Raw genomic sequence first — 16081 nt, 5'->3', positions numbered from 1 at the left:
AAAGGAATGAAATCAAAAGAAAGCTGGAAATGAGAATTAGATGTTATTTTGTCCCTTGTTTTCTAAAGTCAAAAGTACAGTTTATTGAAAAGAGGTTTTGCTGTTTTAACTACATATGTCTCCATTTCTATCAATACCTTTAGAACCACACATATTAATTCAGTGATTCCTCCTGTAAAAGCTTTGTTTTGATCACAGAACCTCCATTCATGCATTCACAGTCATGAATCCGGCTCCATGTTTCATTTGCTCCCCATTGTTAATGTAGGAAAACACCAAAACATCGCTCTGCAGCAAAGACGTATAATGTAAGCACACGTACCTGTAATACCAGCCAAAACTGAGTAAAAGTAAGAGAAACATATCTTCCAGACCTTCTTAATTTCCTTGGGCTAATTTCTAACCTATGGGGCATTTTCACCAACAGGATTTTTCAGACCGCTATTCTTCTGTCAGTTCCAGATTAGGAATTAAGATTTAGGACATCTAATTACTAAAACGTCCCTGTTTTATTGTTTCCAAAGAAGTATTTATTGTTTATCTTCTATGTGTTTTCGTTGTACTTTGTTTACACGGCTACAATTGCTTTCTTTACATATTATCACATTTGTTTGTCTTTCTCCAGATAGGTTATAAATTTAAAAGGCGAGGACCTTATTCATCTTTGTCTCCAGTTCTAGAATAGTATCAGTACACAGTAGACACTTAGGTTGAATAAATATTAGTTTGCTTTTAATTTTTCCCAGTGGGGATGTATGTATATGCGCACAGGTATGTGCATGCATGACAGCATCATTCAGATGAATGATAATTTATTTTGAGTACATACATGCACACATACACATATATGGATCATTTCTATTCATCTTTTACTAGCATATATGAAAATACGGTGAAGGCAATGTGATGTTTCAACAATATGTGTGTATGAAAATCAAACTTTGATTTCCAGCTACGAGAAGTTAGGATTTATTTTCCTTCTCTAAAATCCATCATACTTTACTTCCATATAAATTTTCCTAAATCATGACATTGATCTTGTTCCTCATCTGCTCAGAATTCTTCACTGACTCCTTATTGTCTAGCCATTAAAATCCAGGTACTTTAGCATTCCTTTAGGCTTGGAGCTTTTTCACTTCATTCTCCATTTTCTCTCTCATTCACCATCAGTTTTCTGACCTTGTTTACTCACAACTTTAACTCTGCACCCATGCTCCTGCAGTACCACCGTATGAACAATTTTTTTCCATCTTTGCATGTCCAAATGCTACCTATCCTGCATGACTCAGGTCAAATGCCATCACTACCTTCAGAAAGACTTGGTCATCCAATTTAAAATTAACTGCTATCCTCTCACCATCTACAGCATTAGCACGTCCTCTGAACTCCCATAACACGTGTGCTTCTGGCTTATTTATTTACTAAACAAGCATTTATTGAACATCCCCAATAACCAAGCACAGGAAAAGTGTCAAACTTGTACTTGTCTAGTCAACTCAATCAGGGCTCTCCTTAGGAGAAAAACAGCAAATGTTGGTAGGATGTACTCTAAAAGGAGGTTTTTAACTTATGGTTTTATATAACCAAAAGAACAATTGAGGAGAAAGTAAACCACATAATGAGACTTTGTGCAAGGTTACCATCGATCCAATTTACTTGTAATGTATGATCTCAATTTACTCTCTGTTAACAATCCTCTAGACAAACACAAAATGTTTAGTGAATTATGAATAACATGCAGGCTTTTTGTAATTATAATTTAAGTGGGACTCTGGTGAAGTTTTAGCCAGAAGTCATTGGGTTCACATTATCTTTTTATTTCATCTATCACTTTGATTTTTTTATTGCAAACTCCAAATATTTACTTGTGCACCTCATAGCGATCTGCATTCTCCCAGGCATTTCTTAGTTTCAATGGCAATATTAGAATTTCCACAATGCCTACTTTGATATTCTCAATCCCTTTCTGAATTTTTAAACTTGGAGTGTTTCCATGGTGCTAACTATTCCAGTTTCCCTCAGGTATTGCTATAGGAGTAAGAGGCAGAGAAATGGTAGGTGTTAGATCTGGATGTCTCAGCATTTTGGCCTCCCAGTCCTGGTCTGGGTGACTGCCCTCATGCCAGATTAACATGTTGAAGTAACCCAGCTCCAAGGCACACAGGTTTCCAATGTTGTCCCAGAGGTTCTATCTCTATGAAAGGGGAGCCGTGTTAGGCAACCAAAGAGTACACACATCCCAACTCTAATTCAAGATCCACGTTTTCCATACAATTCCCTTGGACACTGCTCTGGCTCTTAGCCTGGGCTTCAGAGTACAGCAAGAGTTGACAGGGAAGTGACAGTGGTTTGAAACGATTGCAGACAAGCCTCACGAGGGAAAAGCATGAGATAACCACACTAAAGAACATCAGCGTGAAGCAAGTCAAGCTGCTCGATCAATTCCACACTCTTCGTTTCCATGCCAGAGAATAGCAAAGCTGCCCAGGAATAACTAGAGGGCGGAGATGAGCAACCTCCGGCAGCTTTTAAAATGCCTGAGCTGAGGGAGGGCAAAAAGGATGAGACGAAAAAACACACCTGGTCCTTCTAAACATTTTATCCCTAAACCTGAAGGAAGCTTTTATCTCCCCATAAGGCTAACAAGGTACACTTTCATTGACACCGTGGTTGGTCTAGCGCCCTGAAGCAAAATGGGTGCTCAACAAACACTTGTTGACACAATTGCTTCTTCCTGCGTCTTTATTGCACCTAGTCGGGATGATATTTAACGAGCGAGCCTTGCCTAGTTCTCTCAATTCTGAGAAGACTGCCTTTAATTGAGATCACCTATACCTTTCCATGAAAAAATGTGGCCGCAGTTCAGGATCTGTGAGTGATGTGGGTCCCCTATGTGTCTCCCTGAGAATACACACACACACACACACACACACGGGATTACCTTCTGCGACAGTTGGAGGGAGGTTGTTGGTGCCTCCAATGGGAGTAGGAGGGGAAAATAATACATTCCTGGCCAAAAGCTAGCAAAAGTCTTTTTCATCTATGGTTGCATCGTGTCTCCCATTACAAGTGCGTCCAAGCATATTCTAGTCCTAGTTCAGCCTAGTTAGATTTTAACTGTTGTATATTAACTAGCCTTATGTTAAGGATGACTTCATACATTATTCATCCAGCTGCGTTACAAACTTGAAGGACACCCCTGTCGTCCTCAGTTCTCCTCCTCACTAGCTGTATACAGAGTAGGAACTTAATGAATAGTTTTTTAGTTTCAATTGGAGTCATAATCTAATTCCTCAAAATTCTCCTTCTTTCAGAATGTTTTCTACTTGACTGTTTTCATTTGAGCTGGTGCATGCGCTGTTGTGTGCCAGCAGTACAAAAGATGCCACACTGACACAGTGTTTCTTTAAACAGCTCTTTCATCCGCCCTTTTTGTGGTCACCTCATGGCAACTCATCATATTAAATGGTTATTTACGAATCTTGAGACTGCTTTCAACTTGGTCCAACCAGTAGAACTGTATTAGGATGAAACTTGTTTCAGTGCCAGTGGATTAGTTATATCCCATATCCTAATTAGTGATCTTTCATCATTTACGTCTTAGAGCTGTTCTGATAAAAAGGAAGGGAGGGATGGAGAGAAGGACAAGGAGGAGAGAGAGAAAAAAAGAGAAAGAATAATAGTTGAAGGAAAGAAAGAGCGAGAGAGAAGTACTTTGTGATCTAATAGTCCCATTGTATTTTATACCCAAATCTGGTTATGTACAGGAAGGCATACGTGGAGAAATGAAGAGAAACTTAAAGGTTCTCAAAACTTAGTTAATTAATTCTACCGACTGTTTGACCAACTTAACTTCAAGGATGTTTACACGTTAGAGTGAGCAATTTGGTCATTGGTATTCAATCTACTGATGCATGACTGAATCATTGTAAAAGATTTCTCTGAATTTTGATATTGGTGTCAACTTGGAAACTAATAGTTAACAGAATTATGCCACCATTGCTATGAATTAACTTGTATCTTGTAGGAGCTGAATAAACAGGGTCTGTTTCTGGAAGGAAGCAGTCATTCTCTTCTTGCATATTTATAACTGTTTTTAGTATTGGGTATTTAAAGAGTTGTCTTTGGCATCCCACAGCACCTTTTAGAGTAACAAGTCTACCAAATATTTCCAAGCACAACAAAGATTGTAAAGAATACTTGTAAGTCCTGTCTCTCTTCTGTATGGCTCACATTCTAAACAGCAAGTACACAAAAGTTCCCCTAATCACTTTCTAAGAACTTTGTTTTCCCTCTTTCTTGGTATTATTTGTTTTTTTATTCTGCTTTACCTGTTTCAGAGAAGAGAAACTTAAAATACTTCTCAGACTGGTTAGGGAGAGAAGTTAAATATCCCTGTCTTTTAATGTTTCAGCAAACATGGGAGGGTCAGGAATTAAGAGTTAGTCATCAAATATTTATCATCCATCTACCATGTTAATAGTTCTTAGTATGATGATTAAAATGATGTCCAAATTCTCCTTTTCCCTTAAGGCTTACATCAAGAGTCACCTCTTCCTTGAAGCCTTCCTGACTTATTGGTTGCTTTCTACATTCCTTTTTCACCATTATGAAATCCCTTAGCACTTTTTGTTTCTGCCATATTTGTTGGCCCTTGACTTTAATCTGCCATATATTGTTCACTGATTAGGTTTTTATGTCTAACATTTCTTCCCCAGTAAGAGTACAAAGTTCCTGGGGGATTTCTATAGATGACATTTGACTATAAAACTATACAAATGATTTTCTCATAAATAAACCTGAACTTGGACATCCGAGTGAAAGAAAGCCCTCACCTTCCGCCAGCCACTGTACTACGGTATACCTGCATTGCAAGGAAGTGGCCACCACTCACAAATATCTGGGAGCCTGTCCTCAGAATCTATGGCCCAGCATTTCTTGGGAGTAATCCCTAAGATGATAAATCCTTGACTTTTGAAGATGGATTTAGGTTTTGGAAACGGCCAAGAGTCATTTGGAGCCTGGACATAACCAATCTCTCAATGATTAAGAAGGGTGTCCCAGTTTCTGGTGAGGAATAAAGACTCTCAAATATGGGCACTGACTTTTTTGCATTATTTACAAACCAGCTGTGATGGCAATGCCAGACGTATAGTGACACATGTTTTAAAGAGTGACATTTCATTATTCTAAGTGTATTTCTTCCAAAGGTGACTAATTTGAAGGAGATGGTTCTAACTTTGAATATAATTCCTGGTCATTCAGTTAAAAAAAAATTGGTCTCGTTGCCTCCTGCACACATGTCCTATTTCTTCTGTATCTGTATCTAGCTTGGTGCCAAATAGCAGGTCATAAACAGAAAACTGCCTGGGCTTGAAGTATGCCTTTGCTGCTGTCTGACTGAGTGACCTTGGACAGGTAACTTAACCTCTCTGTGTTTCAATTTCCTCACATCTAAAATGGTATGGATTTCTGTGAAGATAAAACAAGTTAACACATGTGAAGTGGTTAGAAGCATGCCTCGCACATAGTATTCACTATTAGCATTGGTAACTCAATTAGAATTAATTAATTATTATTGACTACTATAGTTACAGTTCTTTTAAAATTATAACCATCAATTTAACTCAAATTGAAATAACATTTTTAAAGGTTACTTTCCACAAGTGCGATCTTTTTCAACTTAAATACTGGAGGACATTCAAATAATGCTTTCTCCATGGGGCCAATACTTACTACGGGTGCCACTGGGTCTGCCCTAGCATTCCAAAGCAAGGGGACCATCAGTGTGAAGACACCATGAGTCTGAAAGTCTTCACATCACACTGGGTGATGTCTGATCTTGGGATAAAGTAGCACACTAGACAAAGTAGTAGGAAGAATGGAGCTTGGAAAGAAGCAAAAGAAAATATCTGGGTTCTGGACAAAGGCACCATACATGTCAAACGGCTTTGAAATGTCTGGCTTCCTCTTTAATATTCCTCCCAACGTTCTGCCATTTAAGACCACAGCTATTAGTTACCCCACTGAGTAGAAGTGCAAGACACTTCTACTATCCATCTATCCCTTGGCTTACACCACGAATCACAAATGAATTACAGGCCATGAGAGGGAGATCTCAGCTCTCCAGTGCAGGGGTAAATGTTCCTTTCCTCACTGATCATGAAACACCAAGGACAAGCAAACCCTCGTTCTCTTTTTCACAACCCCGGATATCTGACCATGTGAGCAGGAAGACCCTCTGACTCTCCAGAGATGGGGCAGCTGCCCTCGCTTCCTGTCACCTGGAAGTGGGTGGCCTTGAACTGACAACCCATTAATGTTGCAAACATGTATTGTGTTGAGTCCATCATCCTGTTTAACTTGGCATCACCTACAACCACTCTAACATTTTGTGAATGAGATTACTGCCAAATCGGTATGTTTCTGATTCAGTTACACTTAACCCATTATCCCTAAGTGCTTTCATGATGCTTGTACTGATGACGAACTCTGCCTTCAATCTTGTTTTTTTTGTTAAGTAAGACTGTCTAAATTTTCTCTTTCTGTCGAGGAGATTGAAAGCCCTGAGACTCTTTCCAAAAACTTTTCAGGATCTGCAGTGGCATTTTCAGTGGGAAATTGGCAACGGCTTATGTGTGAATGAAGACAAAGAAAGCCAGTGAGCAGTCGAAGGCCTGCAATTGAGCGTCTGCTTGTCCACATGTCAGAGAAGAAATGTGCAAATCTTCCTTCAACTCCTAACAGAGTATGTCTGCCTGAAACTCATAAGGTCTGATGCATTTTAGGAATTTAAACAGAGGAGGGAGAAGAAAAACACCTAAAGTATTAATGCAAGCTTGCCTGGAAATATCATTCCTTTAACAACTGCATGTAGTCACACCCTTCCTCTACTGCCGCCACAGAAAACGGAAGATATGACATAGGTTGTGTCTACACAGCGCCAAGCATCTGGGTTAAATTCTATCTTGATGTTTTGACCTCATACAGACATAGGGTTATTTTTTTTAACACCATCTACAAGGCTGACATAATCTGTGTCAGCTAGGATAATACAATTACCAGGCTGCAGAGACTTTTACCAGACCATAAAATTTTCACCAGTCTTTCTCTCAGTGCCCACTGTTTTCTCATCATTTAAAAAACAAAATTAATTAAACACTTCCTTGTATATGAAGTTGCTAATGGTGCTGGTTGGGAGGGCTGTTGTAGAAACAGATCTCTAATAATCTTGATCAGAAGAATCAGTTTTTGACAATATTTGAATGGCTAAACAGTAGATTCTAGAGTGATTAGCCAAGGCTTCAAGTGTCAACTCTGCTTTGGATTTCTTGACACGCCTCAAAAAATACCGAGAGATTAAAAGAAGTAATGATGTTTAGTAGCAAGAATAAACACTTTGGATGAAGATAAACTTATATCTGGATCCTAGCTCTGCCATGTGACATTGCACAAGTTATTTGATATTCTGAGCCATAGTTTTCCTGTCTGCAAAATGGGGTTATCATAAGATTATATAACAAGTTGGAGTTGTTATATGACTATCAGATTATGTGGTAGATGCTCAAAAATTTATGGTAGCCATTATTGTTTTATTTGTATTAAAAATGACAATATTATGAGCAAAACCAATTCAAATATTCTTAAATCCCTCAATCTACTGTTCGAGGTGGACTCAAGAGATGTAGATGAGATATGGAGGAAAGAGCACTGGACTGGGGGTGAATGTTCAGCCAGTCAATTGTCCGGAATTTGTTGTGGTGACCTTGGACAAGTCAGTTTCCTTATTTGAGCTTCATATTGTTTATCTTTAATCATGAACATGTTAGCTCTGCTATCTAAGATCCCTTTAAACGCTATCATCAATGTTGCAAATGTTTCAGCACAGCTAGAGTTAAAACAGATATGTGAATACAGGTTCCTCCTATATGCCATTTTTGGAATTTGCTTGTGCTTCATCAATATGAGTTACTGACACAGGCAGAAGTAAAGGTCAATCATGTTGAGACTTTGATATTAGTCATCATTACTATTGTACTTAATAATGTATCATGTTGGCATTTTCATTCAGATCTTTTGTTTGTACCAGTGGCATTATTTTAGAATTCTTTACCATGACTTCCTGTCTTCACACTGGCTTTTGCAATCTGGTTTTAATTCAGCAGTTTCACTGATATTCTGTGTGGAAAGTCAATGCCTCCACTCTTCCCCAGATCTTACTTGGTCCCTTGAAAAGTTTGGGGAATGAGGTAGCAACGTGTTCTCAAGTTTATTCAGATACATGTATGAGAGTTTTATGGAATTTGATTATTTTACTCCACACGTGTGTTTGTCTAATGTTTTGTCTCGTGTGTGTTCACAGAAGGCAGAAATGATTCTCTTTCATCATTTTTTAACACGGCAGGATGTATTCAGTGGGAATCTTTTCTGTCATTAAAAGTGGATGATTTACTACATCTGAGTGGCAGAACTTAATGTCAATTGTGTATATTTCCTATCAACTGCTTCCATGGCTTCAGTTGCCTAGTGGTGTTTTCTTGTGTTTTCATACCTGTATCATTATACTGAGATTTCTTTTCCCTCCAGGGAATTTGGGGATATTTTTATTCTATGTTTAGAAGTGTTCAAACATGTTTTGTCTGACTGATACGATAATTCCCAGAAGAAAGACAACATTTTTGACTTTTTCCTTTAACACTTCACTTGTTTTGATCCATCAGTGAAGAAATCCTATTTCTTTCTTACCTTCATCCGCTTTTAAACACATATAAGATACCAGGTTGGGTGAAGTGATGTGAAACATGAGACAGAAATCTGACTAATTTTGCAGTGACCCTTTTCTTCCGGATGAGATTTATGTTTATATGCATGACTAGGATTGAATTTTCTAGGTGCCAATTCAGCATAAGTCACTTATATGGATTAAGTAGTAAAGTCAAGTTTGTAAACCCAAAGAGTCAGTAACAATCAAATATAAATATATATATATTTAAAGCTGAGAGGACTATCTTCAGGATTATCAAAAATGATTCTTCAATATCCAAATGTAATGAATACCAGTCTACAACATCAAGCCCTAAACAAGACATTTAAAAAAGTAATTGTTGAACAATTGAATGAACGTAGAGGCCACTAAATAGAATTTAGAAGAATTATCTAGCTTAGAAAGTAGTTTATTAGCCTAGAGGGAGGCAGAAGTGCAAAGTAGAGTCCTGTTCAACAGACTAGAATTGGAGATGTTCAGCAAATTGAAGATTAACAAATTTCTAGAGTTAGCAAAATGTATCGTTCCCACATTTCCCTTCCAAATGTTTCCATCACATTTTTTGCAATCATTCGAAGTTTCCAAGATTCTAGTGTCACCGTTTGACTTGTATCTACGTTAGTCAGAAAAGCACATCTAGAGTGTGTGTCATCATTGCACCATATATTTTAATTCAGATTTGTCATCATTAGTTTTGGTTTTCTTCAAACACGCCTAAAGAATTTTAAAGCATGTAATATTTTTCTGTGCTTTATTACGAATTATGTTTCCATATTCTACTTCCTAATAACATATCTTTATCTTTTGTCTTTTATGCTCATTTTCTCTGGATTAACAGCATAAGCTATACGTATTAGAGGAGGCTAAGCTCCTGAGACCATTAAATCCCCAAGAATCAGTAAGGTAGCATAGTAGAAATTTACTTTTTTTATGAAACAGGCCTGGGCAGTGACTTTAAGTCAGCAGTGTCTCTGCTCCATGAAGAGTCATTTAGGGAAATAGACCAAGACTGACACGGCCCCTTTCAAACTATGGCTTCCAAGATTGCCATGGTCTTCTCCATTGAGGTCTTCAGGAGGCAAAAGGAGCATGATAGTACATATCACTTCTGCTCACATTCCACTGGAATGACCTCAGTCCTATGGCCTCATCTGGCTTCGAGAAAGCCTGGGAAATTTGGTCCAGCTCTGCACCCTGGAAGAAGAGGAAAGCTTATTTTGGTTCTCCAGCTACAAGTATTTAGCCACCATGTTATCCTTCCCATACCCCATACTTCTGTTTTAGAGAATAAATAGTTATTCCTCTCAATCTTTCTTCACTTTTACATTATTTCTATTTTTCTCCTTTGTGTCCTATCCTAGCTGCTTAGATGTCCTTTAATTTGGATGGCTAAAAACTGAGAAGAAATTCAACACGGGAAATAATAGGAAGCCAACCTTGATGTGGGTCTCTGTCTTAACTGAATCTTTTGTTTGCCATAAATAAATAGGATTAAAATAGCAAATATTTGGATTGAATTATACAGATTGTATCCATAAAACTTATGTGAGAAAAAGTTTAACATAGTTCTGATCATAATAAATACTACATCTTGATAGTTGATGAATTGATTACTCAATAGGGGCAACAAGTAGAGCTAGTAAAACAGCTTTCATTTATATTTAGAGAAAAATCTAGGGGTTATCCAATGTTCTTTTCAATTTTATTTTTAATCCTTTAAATATATCCAAATTCGGTAATATGATCTCATAAAATTTCTTAGATTTGATATATTTTTTAATTGGTTGTCACACTTTCTCATGTTACTTATGGACCTTGATGATGACACCAAAAATGAAGTCCAGAGTAAAACACATGGAAACTGCACAGTATGTACTAAGTGCTCAATAAACCTTGGCCGTTATTACTATTTTATAATCAGGCAATTCTTTTTCCTATCCTATTACTTGTCTCCTTTGTAAATGATCACCAAATAGCTTAATTGAAATTAATGTAGCAGGAGGGAAGCAGGCTTTCAATCAAGAGGCGAGTACCTGCCTTTTTGGTTGGGGGGGAAATGTCTCTGAGATTTAGTGATCTCACTTTTAAAATGGAAGAGAATGCCTCTTGCACCTGTCTGGCAGGAATTCTTCAAAATCAAATGAGGTTTCGTGTGTGAAAGGACTCTGAAAGCCCAAATCTAGTAGCTCTTCGACTTTCACAAATTGAGTTATTTACAACTGACCTCAGAGGTCCTTAAGATAAATATGTGCCTAATTTTGTTTAAACACAAATTTGAATCCACGTGTTTTCTAAGTAAAAAGATCTTGCTATTTTAAAAAGTACATTTAGCTACTGCCAGGATGGTGTACCTAAATCACATAGTGAGTGGGTATTTTGATGACAGTGTGTAATGGGAGTGGAGACGAAGGGAGAAAGGGGACTAGCCCAGTGTTTCCCTCTGGCATTTCACATGCAATTACAAATATTGATAACCTTTCATGGGGATGGAGAAGAGAAACCCCCAGGGGAACTGAAATCCCATGGTCCTGAGTAAGCACGTGGTTAGAGAGTTAAGAAGATGCAGCACTGGGATGGGTCAGGCAGTGGGAAGCGCTAAAGGGAAGGGAGAGCTGCCCTGGCCAAGGCATCAGGTGGCTGGTGGTCACTTTTCAGAAACACTTTCACAAACCCTGAAGGCATCACTTAGAATTGTCTGTTATTGCTTTACAGGGTAATTTATAAGCTATAGCAGTACCTTTGGATTTAGTGATTTGAGATCCCTCTGCAGAAATCTTTTGCAAATATAAAGTGCTATAAGATCAGCCTGAAGCTTTTTAAATAGATCCACACTTCCTGTATTTAGAGCAAACTTTAAAAATACTATTGAATAAGAAGCCATGCACCTATTAAAATACAAATCTTCCTGTCATTTATCACACGTTAATTGGTTTGGAGCAATATTTTCCTCCTCCATTCTAGCAGCTGCCTCTTTTTTCTAAACTGCTTCACCTCATATCACAGAGCATTGTCTATTGGGCTATTCCTTAGTTTTGCAGCTGGAATCATAGCTGAGTTCTTAAGAAGGTGAAATTGGAAACTCACTGATGACATTGCAAAGACATGGAGAAGCTTATTGGGCATTGCCCAATTCTGTCTTTCTCAGAAGATGTATTCCAATCAGAGGTACTTGATACCGAGGGCCTTTTTTACTGCAACATTTGCCATACACATGCTGGGGAGAGCACAGGACTTAAAGGAAATACATATTAGGTTAACTAAAAATATACCAGATAAATTGATGGTTCTATTTTATGACTCTGATTCTCAGATTCTGTCTTGTTTCTACACATTGGCATAATAATCAAGTTTATGTCAGTAGCAATTTCTCATAAAAACCTGGATTTCCAATGAATCTATATAAATTTATAGGGTCACTGCACTACTTTTTCTCAGGCATTAAGTGACTCTGTTTTCCTAGATTCTACTTTGTTTCAAGCTACTCACTTAGTTTAGAAGAACTTCAGGGTTACCAAAATTCTGGCTCCTACGTTCTGCTCTTGAAAACTATTTGCTCATGACTAGTAGCCATAAAATCAAAATACAGAACACATGACCTCTTGCTTACAAGTTGGCTACACATTTCATGAAAGTAGTCATGACTTTGAAACTATTGCTCTGTTGGTCCACACTGATCTGAGAAGAGCTGGTAAGAATTGAAATGGTTTGGAAGAATTGTACCAAGGATGGGAAGAGAAATGAATTGGTGGGAAAGGGAACTTGCAAGGGTTTATGACCATCCTGCTTGAGTTGCTTTTTCCAACCCAGTGAGATCTTTGAAAAAAGTCGTGATGCGCTATGACAAAGCCCTAAAGCCCTACTTATTCCCAGACTTTGCCAATCACTCCACACTCACCTCCTCGCATTCAGCTTAAGTCATCTCTTGCCTGGTCATCTTGTGGTTTCTCCAGCACACTCAGCTGGAGTGCCTTTGACCTTGACATTCCCTTTCCTGGAAAGCTTTGCCTTATTCTTCTGGCTTCCTGCTCACTTCTTTCAGGTCTCTGTGGTAATGTCTCATTTTGAAAGGTCCTCCATTCTATCTAAAATAACTGCCTCCCTATTTCTATCACTCTCTTCTTTATTTTTCTTGACACTACTTATCTTTATCTGACATTAACTTTTATTTTTATTGGTTCATTTGTTTATTGCTCATCTCCTCCACTAGAATCTGACCTCCATAAAGGCAGAGAGTTTGTCATATTCTCCTCTCTATCCTCATGGTCCAGAGAAGTTCCTAGTATATAAAAGATATTCAGTAAGTATATGTTGAATTCATGAATAAATCAATGAATGAATGATATTTTGAAGCCATAAACTTCAAGTCGTAGATGGCCTTTCTATCTGAGATTATTTCCTAGTCCTTAAAGTGAGGACAAGACTTTTTCTCCTTTCAGAATACCATGAGAATTGAGTAGAATTATGTATGTAGAAGGACCCACAAACCATAAAGCACTACATAAAATTTGGGGAATGTCACAGCTCAGACACTGTGGTGTGATGCAAAATTAGCTGAACCCGAGTTCGAGGTCAGGCTTCTAATGGGGTGTACCCTTGAACAAGCATGTAACACTTAGGACCTCATTTTCCTTCTCTACTGTGTGAGAATACAGTGAGATCACGTATACGCATGCACTTGATGATCTGGAAAGTGATGCAGGAATATATCATAGTAGCGCTTATCCGGATAAAGCTGAACCACTCCCCTCACTGTCCTTTGCCCTGGTCTCCTCTGTTCATATGTATACAGCAGGGAAAAAGTAAGCATACTATTCTGTTGCTAGGCTGATGCATTCCCAGAAGTAGAAAGGGAATTTGCTAAATGGATGAAGGTATAATCCCTAAATAAGTAAGATGAATTATCAGATAAGTTTATAGGCTACTGATGTCACCACAGGGCCAAAACTTAACCTATTTCTTGATGATGCTTTGTCTCTAAATTTGTTTTAGTCTAAGTTCTGAGGTTAACCAATTCCCTGGAGTTCTGCAGCTGCAAAGAGCCTGTGAAGATCCTTGACCACTTTGGTTCAAGTTAAGCCATGCATGAATTTAACCTTCTTCAGACTATTTGCTTGTGCTCAAAGCACTGCATTAATCAGAGAAAGGAGGCTTCAGTCTTGGGCTTGTTCTGAGAGACTCTGTTGCATTGTGTTGCCTTTGATGGAAAGCTTAAAAGGCAAAGAACAGGAAATCCACTCTGATTTCATTGTTCGCATTGAACAGTTCTTTCTTCTTAGGAACAATGCTGGTTTGCCTAAAATGACTAATAATCACTACCATTTATTGAACATTAATTCTGTGCCAGGCACTGCACAAAGTAGTTTCTTTCCATCTTTACACTTCATTCTCGCACCAATGTTTCAAAGATTTTATTATCCCCATTGTACAGAAGAAGAAACTGAGACTGAGAGACTCAGAGAAGTGAAAAAAGTTCCCCCATGGTCACTGCATGAGAGGAGCCAGGCTGGGGAAACCACATCTATCTAGCTCCCAGGCTTACACTCCTAGTCCCTAAGCTAGAACCAATAGATGGCAAAGCCCAGGAGGAATTTGGGGAAGAGTAAAGGAATCATTTCACATTTCCTATAACAATTTTTGAGACACTTCAAATTGTAGACTACAAACTCCATCCATTAACAATGAAAAACCAGCACCTCCACTTCCCAGCGGTTTCTTTAGATATCTTACTTCATTACTTATTTCATTCTCTGAAATTTGATTACCTGGTTTTCTGCAATGAAAATATGTAAGTTACCTTAGCATAATTGATTCAAACAAATCATTTTGAAGTGTTGACACAGTGCCTAGCCTTGGCCTGGGTTTGGGCAATATATTTCCTACATAGTTAATTAGAATTATCTATACTTGAAACTGGCATTGTAATTCCAACACAGCCTTTTGAATCAAGCTTGACCAGCCCCAAGCCCTTGATCTATGATTTTGAGCAGTTGTAGAACCTCTCTGATGCTCGGTTTCTTCACTGGTTAAATGAAGGTGATGATGGCTCCTATCTCACAGGTTTGTTCTGAGAGTTATGCAAGATAATGCATCTTGGATGTGAAGATTAGTTGAAATAAAGTATGTAAAGCCTATAATACAGAGCCCAAGAAATAGCACTCTTTTGACAAATCTCAACAACATTAATTTTTTATCAGTTTGAAATGCTTTTTTGAAGACTCAGGATTATTAGATATATTTTTATGTATAAATAAGTCTATATAAGTTGTTTATAACCCACATGTTTCCAAAGAGGATTTGAGGTTGCCGGTATTTTACCCAGTGGCTGGCCTCTGAGTACATCACGGCCTTTTAATATTTGGGAAGGAAAATTAAGCTCTGTAGCCTGAAATCAACTTCAATTTCTTCTGGCATCTTTTCCATTACTCTCAGAAACAAAAACAAATCTCTGCTTCAGATAACTAATTACCCTCAATCTTTCAAAGATATTAACATTTTTTAGCACTGCTCTTCTGCTCAAAATGCTATCTCTCCCCTATTTAGACTTCAAATCCTGAGCGGCCAGGCCTGGCTCTCCTTCTCTCTTTTCCCTTCCTCTGCACTCAACCAATACTAATGAACCATGCTACTCAATTGGAATTTAACATTCTTCACCTGGTTTTATTAATCAGATTTTCAGGTGCTTTTATGTGTCTTCTCTGAACAGCTAGCCAGCAAGCAAACTGTCCTACAACTTCTTTGTGCCGTTCACATTGTGGAATTTCAGTTTTACGAATATTGATTAATTATTAAATTTTCATTTAAAATAATGGACAAACACTAGGCAAGGAATGGATTCTCCTTTTCATGGTGGCTTGTGTCAAAATCCAGGCCCCTGGATTATATCTCCCCTCTGGTGTTCCATCATTTGAAAAGTAAAATTTTAGTCAAATGGCTTCGCTGTTTGTCATGCAATGCTATGTAAATAATTTTATCTCTATTTACTTAGTTATTTATTTATTCATTGTTGAATATCAGCAATTGACTTAACTTTGCCAAGTCAGTCAATTCTTTTGGCTGGTATGTAGACATAATGCTAACAAGAAGATCAAATTCTGATGTGTCCCATTTAGTTGATATTGTATTTAATTTCATAGTTTAAAGGAAGATATATAATAGTTGTTGATAAGATAATTTGGTAACCAAAGCAAAAATTTATGCTTCCACTATTCAACCAGCACATCACTTTGTCCCAGACTGAATATGTTTTCAAAAAGGAAAAAAAAAAAACAAGTTTTAGAATCTTGATAAACCTGTTTTTACACACCCACGGCTGATTCA

At 37.8% G+C, this 16081-nt stretch overlaps 1 long non-coding RNA gene across 6 annotated transcripts in view; it reads left to right on the top strand.

Moving 5' to 3' along the window:
- LOC138915430 (uncharacterized) overlaps positions 1–16081 on the top strand; it is an 85509-nt gene that overhangs the window by 32888 nt on the left and 36540 nt on the right. Inside the window, exons 4-5 of one of the 6 annotated variants that reach the window (XR_011421358.1) lie at positions 5331–5418; positions 6557–10673. This is a non-coding gene — a long non-coding RNA (uncharacterized lncRNA). Of the gene's footprint in view, positions 1–5330; positions 5419–6556; positions 10679–16081 lie in introns of those variants that run through there. The other 5 variants (XR_011421359.1, XR_011421361.1, XR_011421360.1 and 2 more) reach the window with 5 other exon arrangements.

The sequence above is a fragment of the Equus caballus genome, chromosome 9, assembly GCF_041296265.1.
Source record: "Equus caballus isolate H_3958 breed thoroughbred chromosome 9, TB-T2T, whole genome shotgun sequence".
Classification (NCBI taxonomy): domain Eukaryota; kingdom Metazoa; phylum Chordata; class Mammalia; order Perissodactyla; family Equidae; genus Equus; species Equus caballus.
The sequence above is the reverse complement of the archived record's forward strand: the minus strand, read 5'-3'. Positions and strand labels throughout refer to the sequence as shown.